General features: G+C 43.8%; 1 protein-coding gene across 2 annotated transcripts in view; it reads right to left on the reverse strand.

Annotated features, from left to right (window-relative positions):
- ASPG (asparaginase) overlaps positions 1–15531 on the reverse strand; it is a 266891-nt gene that overhangs the window by 247027 nt on the left and 4333 nt on the right. The window lies entirely within an intron of this gene.

A 15531-nucleotide genomic window follows, 5' to 3' on the forward strand; every position in this document is an offset into this window, starting at 1 on the left:
GGCAGGGCAATGTCAGTCTCTTTTGCAAGCATTTTGGGTCTTGCTAGCGCAAGGCAAGTGAAGAGGCCTTGCTACAAAGCTGACATTCTTAAAACACTGCCTATGGGGTGTGCTGGCTACTACCTGACAAGGTCACCAAACTGAGGCAAGCAAATGACAATAACAGGCAAAGCAAAGACCATGCTCTGAGAAAAACAGCAGCCACATGGTAGACTCAATTTTGCAGGGATTATAATCCCTGCGCAATGGCATTTGCAAGATGACTGGGGAGACTCACCAAGAGCCTGTGTAAGACCTACCACAAGTTAAGGCTGTCAAGTAGGGGTCAAGAAAGGTTTGGAGATAGGGTTTTTTTTTTATTTTTTTTTATAATCAGAGTTTAAGGTACCTTGTACCAGAGCGAGCTTTGAGTGACAATGAAGCAACTCGAGCTGTTCTGTGACACAGCAGTTAGCAAACATTTTGGCACACTATTGGGCACAGCATGGGGTGTTGCAAAGGAGCGAGGGCACTGGAAAGAGAAGAGAAAAACAAAAAGCATAATACTGGAAATTTCCCCCAAAGGTTCTTGCCTTCTTGATATGGAGGAACAGACAAGCACATTATGCTATGGTCAGACAATCATGCGGTGGTGAAGTTTGTGAACAATTACACATCAGGCTGCTCTAGTTTGCAGTTCCGCCATCTAGTAAGTGGACAGATTAGTGCTAATGTTGCTGTGAGAACGAGGCATGGCTAAAGTTGCACCAATACAGTTGTTGACTTACTCTCTAATTCAGTGGCTCAAATTCAGGCAACTTGCCCCCCGACCAGACTCTGACCTGGTAAACGTGACCCAGGGTGGCTGGTTGATTTGTTTGGTGTTACAGCGTTTAAATCAGTGTGCTTACATTATTGTTTTCATTTCACATGCGCTTCCGTGCTCAAAACATTGCTCTCCACAATAGCCTCCTCAGTGGTTTGTTTTTCACATTCTTTCTTCCCCCTCCTAAGGCACAGGTTACGCCTCTCATTTCCCTTCACCTTTTAAACAAGAGTCCTTTTCAAGTCCTTTAGTCTGTGGAGAGACGCATCGGCTACAGTACCGCCCGGGAGAGAGAGAAGAATAGGAATAGCCCAATTGGTCTATTTGCGTGTAGTCCTCTTTCGAGTTTGCCAATGCACTCCATCTGTGCTCAGCAGACTCTGCTTAGGGATGGTAGTGCCTTCCCTGGGATCCAGAAATAAATACTCAATATATTCTGGGCAAAATTGTTGCTCTTACTGTCTGCATTACGGAGATATTGTAATTTCTGCTTCTTTTACCATCCTTCTGCTCCCATTCAACACCCTCACTGGCCTGCGTCCTTCAGGACTGTAACAATCTGCTGTGCTTTATTGGGTCACTTTTCCCCCCTGCTACTCCTGAACTCGACCTATTGGTTCCCTCTGGGGACCATTTCAGAGACCGATTCAAACTGGCTCAATCCATTTCCTGGATGCCTAAAAGATGTCCGATTATGAGCCACTTGATCAGGATTATGAGTAAGGTTCCTGGTTTTCATTTCTACTGATTTCTACAGACAGAAAACAATGTGTTTCCTGTTTGCCTATATACCTAAAAGTGGAAAACTACTGAAAATTGCCTTCTAATGAGTGACTTTCCATGCTATCTGTTGAGAATTTCAAGACAACATATGAGCAGATAGATAGCATGGGGAGTTAAAAAAAAAAAAAAAAAAAAAAAACACAGATCAAGATATCTTTAAGCACAGGTATATGGTACAATATATTAGTAGTAAATTGCTAATATTTACCTGTGGGTGCACTGTTTTGCTATATTTAGCTGTTGAATTTGCTAAAAGGTGACAGGTATTAAAGTAGGAGTACATGTTTATCAGTTAAATAAACGTGTAAATGTACCATTACTGACTCCACTGATACGCAAAACCACAAAATATATGTGGATATATACTAATAATATGGCCAAAAAATAAATATGGATAAATACAGATGGAAATGTAAAAAGTATATACCATAAAACCCGGTGCCCTAATTATGAGGCCTACGGGCCTGATAAGGAGGAAGGCTACTTTCTTGATGATGGCCTGGTGAAGGTGACTGACCACTCAGCCCAGTGTTCTTTGGGCAACACACTCTTTAGCCTGACAACCTATTGCTAAACGCCTTGACTAATTATCTAGCTGTCCTTTAGCTCCTTATCCCACCCCTCTGCTCTCTGGGCCCTCTCAATCCCTTCCAGACTCTGACCCCTCTTCCCATTGTCCCCATTCAGACATTACCAAACTTTCACAAGGGATCCTGGGGGAACATACTTATAGTGCCACATAGTTGCTGCACTCTCAAATGCCCGACACCTCCGCTAACTCAGATTTTTTAAATCTGACAACAGCAGACCCTTCCCCCATCTTCGGAGATTGTTTTGTCAAAGACATTGGAAGGTTTGTCAACACTTTGGTGTTCCTTGACAAAGGCCAAACATCTCTAAAGAAGGTTTTCAACCCCTTTTTATGGTGGACTGGCTGAGGACAACTGGTCACCGCTCTGCCTCTCAAGGTCCTCAGAAAGGGTTTGGCTTCCATAGCCGAGGGAATCTGCAAGGCAGCTTCTTCCTCTCCAGATCCAAGAGTTTCCAAGGCTGCTACAACAAAGGTGTCAACGAGGTGGCCAGACCTTAAACTCACAAACAGGTAATTCCTTTTTCCTTATCTGGCATTCCTTTGGGGATGGTAGGAAGGGGGGGGGGGGAGGCTTAGGCATTTTGTTCACAATTGGGCCAAAATTTCCTCAGACTCTTGGGTTCTAAACACTGTTCAAGGTTATTTCATAGAACTTACTCAGACCATGGTTCAGACCCTTCCCCGCTCTATTTTTCCCTACAAGATAAGAGTTCTATAGATTCAGGAACTCCTGAGGAAACCTGCTATTGCTCATTCTTGGCCTCACCCCAATGGCTTCTGCAGCAATACATTTCTGGTCCAAAGGAAAGGTGGAGGTCAGAGACTAGTGCTCAATCTGAGGCAGTTCAACCAATGGGTAGTTTACCGCCAGTTCAAAATGGAAGGTATTAATCTCCTTCGTGAGTTACTCCTAGAAAGGGGCTGGACAGTGCGTCTGGATCTGAATGACTCCTATTCCACTGTTCCCATCTTTCCTCCCCACAGGTGCTTTCTTCAATACCAATGGCTAAAATACTGGACCATTCCCTTTGGGCTATCCTGAGCCCTTTGGTGTTTAAGAAACTTCTAAAAACCTGTGGTCGAAAAGTTGAGGGAAATGGGCATTCGAAATAGTGTATACCTCGACAATAAGATTCTGTTGGTACAACAAAAGGGCACACTTCTCACACACCTGCCCTGGACATCCCTTGTTCAAAAATTGGGATTGTCATTTGTCATCAATATCCTAACACCACCCCCTTCCCTCCCCCAACACATCCAGATGGGCAATGTATCAGCATCCCGGTATATCAATAGATTAAGAGTCACCAGATCTCGCCTTCCATCAGATAGCGCTTTGGGTCATGGGCCTGTGTCAGGTGAAACTCTTCACATCAAGACTGAACTGCCAGTTAACTGATTTATACAGCTGGAGGTCGGACCCATCAGCACTGGCCACAGATGCTTTTCTTTACCACTCGACTATCAAGGTTAAATTAAACAATTCCTTCATTCACAATGATACACAGGGTTGCAGCTCAGGTCTGATGGCAACATGTGACACTAGTTTTGGCTAATACCACCTGGGAGACCCAATCTTGGTTCCTGACCCTTCTGGAGAGGTCTATCATTCCCCCCTTCTTCTACCAGTCTTCCCAGATCTCCCGTCAGACCTGGTGGGCTTGCCTCACCCTCTTCTCCTGCAAAGTAAATTAGTTCTCATGGCCTGGAATACATGAGGAGCCATGGACAAATCAAAGGTATTTCAGCAGAAGCTGCTCGCTTTATACAACAAGCTTTGGCTCCATCCACCCACAAACAATATTCTTATGCATGGAAGACGCAGGTAGTTTGGAGTCTACAACGGATGTGGATCCCAGGGGTTCCGATTACCAAGACTACCCAGTCTTAAATTTACCCGAGACCTCTTATCTACTAACAGACACTGCTGCCTCTTTATCTCACTCTTGCAGTCCCTGCTTTCTCCCTCTGTGCCAGCTTTTCAGTCTTTCTCTCCCACATTTCCAGTATGTGTATTTTTCTTTCTTGCTCGCAGTCAGTATAGGACGAGTAAAAATAAGTTCCAGTCCCCAAAGATTATAGCTGGTGGACCTTACCAGCAACCAGACCTCAGTGCCAGTGTCCTGACCCCACGGCATGGACGTTGCATTTGCTATACCCAACTGGCATAGGCTAACTTACATGAGTTACCAGTAAGTCCCTGGTATATGGTACCCAGGGCCTGTAAGTTAGAGAGTCACTCCCAAGGACTGAGGCACTGTTTGTGCCACCCTGGCAATGACAAGAATAAAAAGAGTTTCACAGTCCGCCATTGTAGAATGGAAGGGCGGTTTTGAACTGCTACCCTGACTGCCATTTCAAGCCATGGGAAAGTCAGATGTCCCCCTGAAACATATGTAAGTCAACCCTATGGCAGGCCTACCGAGCCCGAAAGCAGGGAGCAGCATATTTCATGGGCAGAACATGTATTTTACATGTTCCAACAATGAGAACGCAAAATTGATGCTTATACAGTGGGAAAATCTGTTCGCCGTGTTGGCAAGCGCAGGGTTTCACACGGACCCCTCACCTGCGGTAACTCCTGAACGGTGTGACCAAAGTTGATACTCCAAGGTGACAAAAACATGTTACATTAAGCCAGACATAGTTCTCAAGTCAAAATGAATCTAGCACATTACAGTGTGCAACATTTACAAAGTTACCACATTGATGCCTTCAGTCTCCTGTGAACTTAACAGTTGCCCAAGGAGCCTGAACCCGAGATAGCATGTCTCCCCAGGAAGGCAGAAAGCTAACGACTCCCAACAAAGGAGGTAATAGGGGCTTGCACTGGGAGGGGTGTTACCTCACTCTTTCAGGAAGCCAAAGGGCGAGCTTCAAAATTGAAGCCGCCTTTGAAGAACTAATGGGGAAATCTTGGGGGCAGGATCTGCTCCATTCTTTAGGCAGACTAGGCCAGCATCTGGGAAGGAGAGTGGAAACCTGTTAAATAGTTTTTTCAGGGGCGTGTGGCCATCTTGGTAGTGGGCAGAATGGTGCATCCTGGGTTAGCCAGATGCCACAATTCCTAGGAAGTGGTCATCAGGAGGGTGGGAACCTTGTAGCCCCTTAGCTACCACCACATTCTACCTTGGCGGGGGTGGGGGGGGGGGGGTTCTGTACATAAATAGGGCAACCCTGGTGCCTAGGGCTCAGATTTCACCTGGAGTGGAGGAAGGACCAAAAGAAGAAGGATTGCCCTGCTGGATGGTGGAACCGGCAAATGCTGCACTGGCATGTAGCATGGAGAACACCTGCGGAATTTGGTGGCTAGCAGTGGAGAGGGACTCTTGTCTCTATGTCGGTCTAAAGCAAAAGTTGTCTCCAGAGCACAGCCAAAGGTAAGAGACTCCAAGAGGCAGTTAGCTGACCTAGTCACAGCACAGGGACACAACAACTGAGAAGCCTGCTGGGGTACGTTAGTAACCAAAAATCATCAGATCTACACTAAGGGCCACCATGCAGCACCAGAGACCAGAACTCTGTGCTCAAAGTTGCACCCAAGTTCGGTGAACCCGGGAGAGTTGGAGTGCAGCATGGTAGCTCAGAAGCAGAGTTATCACCCAGGGAAGGAATTGGTTGTGACCGCGATACCGGGCAATTGGTAGCCTAGTGGCGACTGGACTTCTACGAGCACGTGGACCCTGTGACCGGGACAGTCTCACTCCTTTTGTGGACTGAGGAGTAGCTGCAGGAAGACCCCTGTAGACCGCGTGGCATCTACAGCAACCATGAGCATCTTCACCATGTTTCATACCTCGCATTAGGAACACTTCCATAGGAATTCATTGGAAAGGGGATAAAGTGCCTGGCACTGTCAAGGAAACTGCTTCACCCGCAAAGGTAACAGATTCTGAGAACCTTGCTTGTCCCCCTGACTGGATCACTACTGGAGTTGGTCACCTAAAGTGATCGCAATACAACTAGCCCAAAGTTTGGGTGAAATATTTTCTGTCAAGTTTGTTTAATTTGTCAATGCTTGTTCCCAGTTGAGTAAAATGCTTCGATTTAATATACCTGGTAAATTTTATTTGTTCGAACCCGCTGGTCTATCTCTTTCAGTGTGATGTTTAAAAAAATAATCTATTTTAATACACAGAGGTCAGATTACTTTGGTTACTTATCAATTTCTTCTTTATTTATTTGCTTTGTTGTTGTTAAAATGATTTACACTTTATTTTTTGTGTAAGCCATGCTGCCAAGAGCCACAGCTACCCAGGGTTGAGCTGAAGGTTTGATAAATGAAACCTCAGGCCCCAAGGTGGTTGGTACATGTATTACATGGTGAGGTCGCACAACCAAACCATATAATACATCCCATGTCTTCACATAAATGGCGCTCAGTTCATGCTCTCCCTCTTCAAAAAGCCACCAAAAACGTGGACCAGCTGTTTCTCCACGTGCATGACCCAAGTCACTACAAGGATGAAAAGCAGCTGCTTCAAGCTCAACACAAAGACAGAAGTAGTTATCTTCTGCAAAGACAACTAGCTCTGGCACTCCATCTGGTGGTCTACTGAACTCTGACCGACACCCCTTCCAACAACCCATACAGTTATGGACAACCAACTGACTAAAACAGGCCAAGTGAACACAGTTTCTGTCTTTTGCTTCCACACACTCAAGATCTTCAAAAGGCTCCCTACCAACACTCGCAGGACCACCACCCAAGCCCTCATCACCAGTCAGCTGGACTACAGAAATGCACCTTATGCAGGAATTAATGTTCAACTGACCAAAAGACTTCAGACCATGCAAAACACAGCGGCCAGGCTATACTTCCCTCCCCACATTCACATCACCCTGCACCTTAAAGAGCTGCACTTCCTGCCATTCCACAAACGAGCAATCTTCAAACACCTCACGCACACACTCAAAGCCTTATACAACATTGGTCCCACGCACCGTCTCCTACCTCAGTCCCAAAGCCTGGAATTACCTTACCCTGCACACCAGAGACGACTCCTCAGTTCTTGAGCTTCACAAGAAACTAAAGGCCTGGATCTTGATCTAGCCCTGGTTCAGCCTATACAGCTCCTGCTTCAATGCCAGGAAACCCAACCACACCAATCATGCGCTATACAACTACATACAGCACATGACAAAATAAAAACACAACAAAATCAAACCTAACAAAACATAACAGAAGATAAAAAGAGAAACCACTGCAACACAACATAACACATTACTAGGGTAGTCAGATTGCTGGGGTTCGGAGATATCCTATGGTTGGAAATCATACCACGTTCGAATGGAAAGGGACTGAAGACCAAGGGCCAATTTAGAAATCTAGGAGAAAGCTCATTGCAATGCGAAAATGTTGCAGTAACATGGACTGGGATTTCATTATGTGTGGGCTCGATCCTTTGGGTTCCTGGGTACTCGGCGAAGAAGGTGGTCCATCTGTCTGTAGTGGGCAAGGATATGTTTTTGTTGAACATCTTGGGAAAGTTAGGTTTCATACCAGTAGGCCTTGGGATGCCTAACAGCAAAGACACTGCAAAAGTAACAAAGGAGGGAACGAGGTTAAGGAGTCTACCAGTTCATACATCGGTACCACAGGAGGCCTAGAAGCTGCAGTTAATAAATGCACCATTATGCTGTGACAAAGATTTATGGTCTTTACCAAAGAATTATGGTTTGTTGGCACATTAAAAAAAAAAAAAAAAACTGCGCCCCATTCTCTCCAACCAGAGACTCTGCATGTTCAAGGTTAACAGGTGGCACTGTAAGCTTGAGTACTGGTTAGGACCAGGTGGCACGATTGGATGGGGTTTCTATTACTTTCAAAGCTGGTGAAAATACAGATTACAAGCCACTTCGGTGTGAGATCTTTCTGGAAACAAGCATGTATGTGGTCATGCAGTAGTACAGCACATTGTGAAGAGAAGGAGCTGCATCTTGTTTTAAATTAAATAGGTGGAGAGGTTTTCTTCTTTTAGTACAAGAAGACTGCAAAATCGATCAGGTTGCTGGAAAAAAAAAAATAGTATCTTAAGTCATGAACTCAAGTCCTGGTAATGTTAACTGACCAGCATTTATATTTAGTGATCAGAAATGCAGTCACTCAAAGTGAAAAGAGACAATGACTTAAGTGGGTTGACTCGTTTCATCATGCTGTGGTAGGTGGGACCAAAATATGAATAACCGTTTACTAAACCAATGGTTGTAGTCCACTGTGCCAAGGGCCATCTGTGTATGTATATTACATATGATAGTTTTGGAAAAGCAATTATACGGTGACAAAACTAAAGCAGTCTTGAAAGCCAGAGCTAAAAATGTGGGCTTTAGGCTCCATAAAGTTAGATTACACATCTTTATATACCTATCATGGTATCTGCATGTCTTGACACCGCCCACTGGAAGCAACAATTCTCACACACACAAAAATGGCTCTGCTTATCTTTGTCATTTGCAGGATCAATACAATGCTTGAGCGCTCGTCGGCCGAAGCCATCCTTAGAGTAATAAGAGGCAAGTTATTTTGCTCTTAAAGTTTTTTTTTTTGTTTTTTTTTTTTTTTTTAAAGTGGTGCTGTTTTGTAACAATTTTAATTAACTTAACAATTTTAAAAAACGAATTCACTGGTAAGTCTCTTAACAACTCAGATCAATGCAAACGTTTATTTGGAACAACCAAAGCAATCACTAACATAATGCTGCTACGTGAAAAGTCACTGCATGTTCGAAGATACCACTAGATGATGTAGGGAGGCACAGCTACCGAACAGAAGACACTTTTCTGGCGGTAGCATCTTATATACATGCAGCTTGGAAGGTAACAAAAGTGAAAACCGACGACCAACAAGGACATTTACTTTGACATATGGCACTAATCGCAGTTTTAATGGACATAAAACTGATAGAAGTAGATTAATGAGAATTATTTTAGTGAATGAATCTCATTCACTGAACGCATGAGATGAATCAGTTGTACATGGTCTCTTTTTAAATACGACTAGAAAACAGTTTTTTACGAGCGCTTTTACCTTTTATCAGCGCTCCTCTTGAGGGCTGTTTTTCTTCTTTTGACCGGGGGTCCTTTTTAGTTTGCAGACCTTTCAGGAAGTTTGGGCCTGTTAGAGCCCACTTCCTGTTTTCCGGCAGGGACCGCTTTCTGCTGGTTAGCGGTCCAGTTTCTCAAGTGGGGATAAAATGGAGGCAGCAACACGGCCACGCAGACTAAGGTGAGCGCGCTGTGTCCGTGCACCTATTTGCATTTGTAATTTAAATAATTTAGTGGTATTTTGGAATCAGTGTTTTTATTCTCTTTTATAGTGCTGTTGGCACTGTTTCACTTTTTATGGATTCATGGTTTCTTTTTAAACACGACTAGAGAACTGTTTTTTTACAAGCGCTTTTACCCTTTACTAGAGAACTGTTTTTTACGAGCGCTTTTACCTTTTATCGGCGCTCCTCTTGGGGAATGTTTTTCTTCTTTTGACTGGGGGTCCTTTTTAGTTTGCGGACCTTTCAGGAAGTTTGGGCCCGTTAGAGCCCACTTCCTGTTTTCCGGCGGGGACCGCTTCCTGCTGGTTAGCGGTCCAGTTTCTCAAGTGGGGATAAAATGGAGGCAGCAACACGGGCGCGCCACTGTTGCGCCAAAGGCATGCCTGTCTGCGCCCGTCCGCACCAGAACGGGCCAGAGGGCCAGGGACTTTACATCTTTTTCTAAAAGAGCCATGCATGCCTCTTCAGATCTCCGCAGCTTGGCCGGCATTTCTTGCCCTCATACGCTTATGCCTGGTAATTCTGCCCCCTGGAAATGTGCGCGCTGTAATTGGTCTCCGCTTATGCCACTAACAGTAGAAGAGCATAGAGTTTAGGGGGAAGGAAGGAATAAGATGGATCATGCTAATAGTGGGGGCATAAGGGACATTAGGAAAAAGGGATCCTTTGCCCTCATCAATGCTAGATCCCTTCCCAAGCATAAATTTGAAATTATTAGTGAACTTATTTCCACCTTCAATAGAGACTGCCTTTTTATAACTGAAACCTGGGCTAGGCTGGATTCGGATCCGGACTTCATTGAGGCCTCTCCCGCAGGCTACTCCTTCTATAGGTTACATAGGACTACGGGCAGAGGAGGAGGACTGGCTATTTGTAGGTCAGACCTCACTTGTACCTGGAATGGCACGAGTTGCACCTCAGATGTATGTAAAACTATGGTTTTTAAACTTTTTTTACAGCAGCTCTTTAGTCTCAGAAAGTCTTTTAATCTACCGTCCTCCTGGTCCCCTTCCTAAGTTCCTTTTGAAATGGACTGATTTGTTGGAACCTCTAATTATGGCCCCTAAAGCCATTATATTAGGGGATTTCAATTTTCATTTTGATGATATGAGCAATCTGCTGGTCACCGAATTTCTTAATCTCATGGCCTCTTTGGATTGGGTCTTAAAGGGGGGTCCGGCTACTCCTATAGCTGGCCACATCCTCGATGGGCTTTTTACCCATCCTGAGGAGGGATTAAAGTTCATGACTACCCAGTTAGACTGGACTGACCATTCAATTCACTGAGACAGCCTTTTATCATTCCCAAACCTCCGAACAAATTGATAAGACAATGGAAAAGCATTAAAGCTGAATCCCTGGAAACGGCATTAAAACACAGTTGGAAGGATCCAAATGTGTCTGCTTTGCCGCCGTTTGCGCGTTTTAATCAGGGAATCACTTTGGCTATTGACTCATTAGCCTCTCTGAAGGCTTATGCACCACGTATCAGAAAACACCCCAGCCGACCATGGTTCTCTAAGGACCTTAAATTACTTCAGAAGAAATAAAAATCGACAGCAGGAGCGCCGCTGGAGACTTAATCCTAGTGCCAGAGAGAAAGTTAATTTAAAATTGGCCTTAAATAACTACAAAGAGGCATATTTTATGGCGAAATCAGATTACTACACGTTAAGAATTAGAGAGGCGGCCAATTCTTCTAGAGAGTTATTTAGAGTTATTAACACCCTTACCACTCCCCTTGGTACACCCAAGTTGGAGAACTCTCAAGACTTCTGCAATAAAATAGCTAAAAAAAATTAAAGAAACATTTTAAACATTTACTCTAGCTTTATTTCGGATAAGGCTCAGGGGAACTTTTTCCCCATGGATGCTACGTCGATGCTCCCCTGCGCCTCACTCACTGCCACCCTTGATAATCCTTGTTCACTCTCAAAGTTCAAATCTCCATCTCAAGATGCAATCTGTAAGCTGCTCCTCAAATTTAAATCAGGTTCCCCGTTAGATCCCTGCCTCCCTGCCATTCTTCAATTGGTCCCTGAGTTGGCGGCATCTGCGTTGGTCCCCATCTTTCAGGAGGTCCTCACTTCCAGCATATATCCAACTGCATGGAAAGAGACTATTATTATCCCCCTAAAAAAGAAGGTAACTGGAAAGTACGCCAAATTAACTAACCTACGCCCAATAGCTTTGCTTCCTTTTCTGGCCAAAATCTTTGAAAAATATATTAATAAAGAATTGGTCAACTTCTTGCTAGATTCAGGGGGCTTAGATATCTCTCAACATGGATTCCGGAAGTCACACAGTACTGAATCTGCTCTCATTTGTTCATCAGACACTATTCGTAGACTGGTAGATGAGGGACAGGGTGTCTTTCTGGTTCTGTTGTACCGGTCAGCAGCTTTTGATACCACTGCACCCCATATTCTGCTAGAACGTCTACATCATATAGGTATCAGGGATCAAGCCCTTAAGCTCATTGAATCTTTCGTAACCAATAGGTGGTCTACAGTAAGCAGTGGAGATTTCTGATCCCCCCCCGCTTATCTTTTGCCATGCGGGGTTCCGCAGGGCTCGTCGCTCAGCCCTACTCTACTCAATGATTATGTGGCCCCTTTGGCAGAATTAATACGCTCGTTTGGCTTCATCCCAACCTCCTACACAGAAGATACACAACTTATCATTCCTATCAACAAAGACGTGGAGGAAGTTGCGGCTCGTTTTAACGCTTGTATGTTAGCTGTAAACAGCTGGATGAAGGCCAACTGGTTAAAATTGAACTGTGAAAAAACAGAGATTCTCTGCTTTGGGATAAGCAGGGAACAGTGGCCCTCTAATTGGTGGCCTAAAGAGTGTGGCACCCCTCCTACGCCGGTTTCCACCTCAAGGAATTTAGGACTACTTTTTTACGACGATTTATCTTTTAAACCCCAGGTCAATCAGACCATTAAAACCTGCTTGTGGATTTTGAAAAAACTGAAGAAATGTTTTCCCTATATCCTAAAACAATGGAGAACTATTGCTACTCTGGCCCTGGTCCTGTCCAGACTGGATTACGGTAACGCTCTTTTGCTCAATATGGACAAAGGATCACTTAATAAATTGCAGCTGATGCAGAACACAGCTGCTAGATTATTATTGAACCTGCCACGATCGGCTTCTGCTAAGGAGAGCCTTAAAAGTCTACACTGGCTTCCGGTAGTCCAACAGATTTCTTTCAAAGCCCTCTATTTCTCATAAAGCCGCCCATGGGATCGGACCTAAGTATTTGACGGCTAAATTACAGTGGTACAGACCCAAAAGACTGCTGCGTTCTGCCAGCACCCATCAAATTCAAGTCCCCCGCACCAAGAAGGTGAAGTGGGGTGACAAAGCTTTCACTATCGCGGCTGCAAAGATTTGGAACTCACTCCCGCTGGAACTTAGGAGAGAGCACAACTACCTTACTTTTAGGAAACGGGTCAAGACCTGGCTTTTCCCACGATAAGGCCGGACCCTGATTCTCTTCGCAGAAATGGCACTGCCTCACCCTAGTCAGCGCTTCGATGCCATTGGGCTGGAATGCGCTTTATAAATACACTATACATACAATGATCAGTCCACATCTATGCATTCATCTATTCATGCAGCCATCGGACTTTGTACATACCAATCTATTCACCCATCCATGCACTAGGTAATTCTTCCAACCACTCGTTCACTCCGGCAGCTATCAGCACACATCTATGCATAAAGTCACCAAATCAATAAAGCAGGCCTGTTAGTGACTGGCACTGTACAACAATAAAATGAATAGCCATGCAATAGAGGACAGACCTGCAAGCCCTCTGCCTCGTATACAGAGTTGCATGGGCACGAGTCGTGAGCATTTTACAGACATTTTAAATTCCAACAACCTACATGAAAAACAGTCTTAAAATTTTCCCTCAGAGGCGCTTTGGGGATGGGTCATGTACAAACCAATGCGCCTTCTTGAAATGCCTTCATGTTCACCCTTCAAGGAAACAGTTTTTAAGGGAGCTTTGGGGCCTATCTGTCTAATCCGCTTATGGCCTGCAATTGTACCTTTTGCCTACCATTTCCCTTTTCTGTATTTCTTCTCTCTTTGAAATTATCACTTCTCTTTTGTCGGAAGGTCAAAAAGCGCTTACAAAATTTCAATGGAAACTTGAGATAAAAATCAAGGACTGGCAGAGCAAATGAATCCCACCTTTATAGTGAGAAAGCCAAACTACTGATCTTACCAATGCTCATTTGCAAAACACGTTTTTATACAAAGATACAATAACTGTTGGTGGATCACAGTACAAATAAATACACAGGCCATCGAGAAATGCTTCTTTGACAAAACAAAATGTTCCGAGGTGGCTGCCAGTGCATCACAATGCTCGTGCACGCATACCTGACTGTAGCGAACACGTTTTCTGAAAAACAAAAAGTAGTCCAATAAGACAATCAGTGCATGCGCTGTGATGGAACACCGTCTGTACACACACTGGCCACACCAGCTATCACTTTGGGTTTTTGTTTGAATTAATTTTATTGTGCAAGGATGACTGATGGCCATTTCTGAGCAGCATATTAAATTATAAAGACGTACAGAAAAGCAAAATTAAAATAAACAAGTAGCTGGTAGTATGCTCCATCCAGACCCTTGAAAGATAATTTGATTTTAATTACCACAACGAACATTTGAAATAAAACTGAGGGCTGGAGGGAGGGGAAAAGTGGTAGTAGGAGGGAGTTTTAAAGATGTGAGAGGTATAACTGAATGGGGAATAGGGTGCTAGCAATGAATAATATGCATTCCCTAATATTAACCATGGATGGATCCAAGGAAAAGGATGATAACGAGGGAATACTCTAGGGACAGGAAAATAAACAAAAAAAATAGAGAAAAGGGGAGAAAAGCCTTTGCAGAGAATTAAGACAGACAAAGTGCCACTCAATTACCAACAAATGCTCACCCAAAGCGTCATATATATATATATATATATATATATATAAAAATAAAGGGACGCTTTGGGTGAGCATTTGTTGGTAATTGATAACAGTTGGTAGAATATATATATATATATATATATATATATATATATATATATACATACACACAGGGAGTGCAGAATTATTAGGCAAGTTGTATTTTTGAGAATTAATTTTATTATTGAACAACAACCATGTTCTCAATGAACCCAAAAAACTCATTAATATCAAAGCTGAATATTTTTGGAAGTAGTTTTTCGTTTGTTTTTAGTTTTAGCTATGTTAGGGGGATATCTGTGTGTGAAGGTGACTATCACTGTGCATAATTATTAGGCAACTTAACAAAAAAATATATATACCCAGTTCAATTATTTATTATTACCAGTGAAACCAATATAACATCTCAACATTCACAAATATACATTTCTGACATTCAAAAACAAAACAAAAACAAATCAGTGACCAATATAGCCACCTTTCTTTGCAAGGACACTCAAAAGCCTGCCATCCATGGATTCTGTCAGTGTTTTGATCTGTTCACCATCAACATTGCGTGCAGCAGCAACCACAGCCTCCCAGACACTGTTCAGAGAGGTGTACTGTTTTCCCTCCTTGTAAATCTCACATTTGATGATGGACCACAGGTTCTCAATGGGGTTCAGATCAGGTGAACAAGGAGGCCATGTCATTAGATTTCCTTCTTTTATACCCTTTCTTGCCAGCCACGCCGTGGAGTACTTGGACGCGTGTGATGGAGCATTGTCCTGCATGAAAATCATGTTTTTCTTGAAGGATGCAGACTTCTTCCTGTACCACTGCTTGAAGAAGGTGTCTTCCAGGAACTGGCAGTAGGACTGGGAGTTGAGCTTGACTCCATCCTCAACCCGAAAAGGCCCCACAAGCTCATCTTTGATGATACCAGCCCAAACCAGTACTCCACCTCCACCTTGCTGGCGTCTGAGTCGGACTGGAGCTCTCTGCCCTTTACCAATCCAGCCACGGGCCCATCCATCTGGCCCATCAAGACTCACTCTCATTTCATCAGTCCATAAAACCTTAGAAAAATCAGTCTTGAGATATTTCTTGGCCCAGTCTTGACG

The sequence above is a fragment of the Pleurodeles waltl genome, chromosome 9, assembly GCF_031143425.1.
Source record: "Pleurodeles waltl isolate 20211129_DDA chromosome 9, aPleWal1.hap1.20221129, whole genome shotgun sequence".
Classification (NCBI taxonomy): domain Eukaryota; kingdom Metazoa; phylum Chordata; class Amphibia; order Caudata; family Salamandridae; genus Pleurodeles; species Pleurodeles waltl.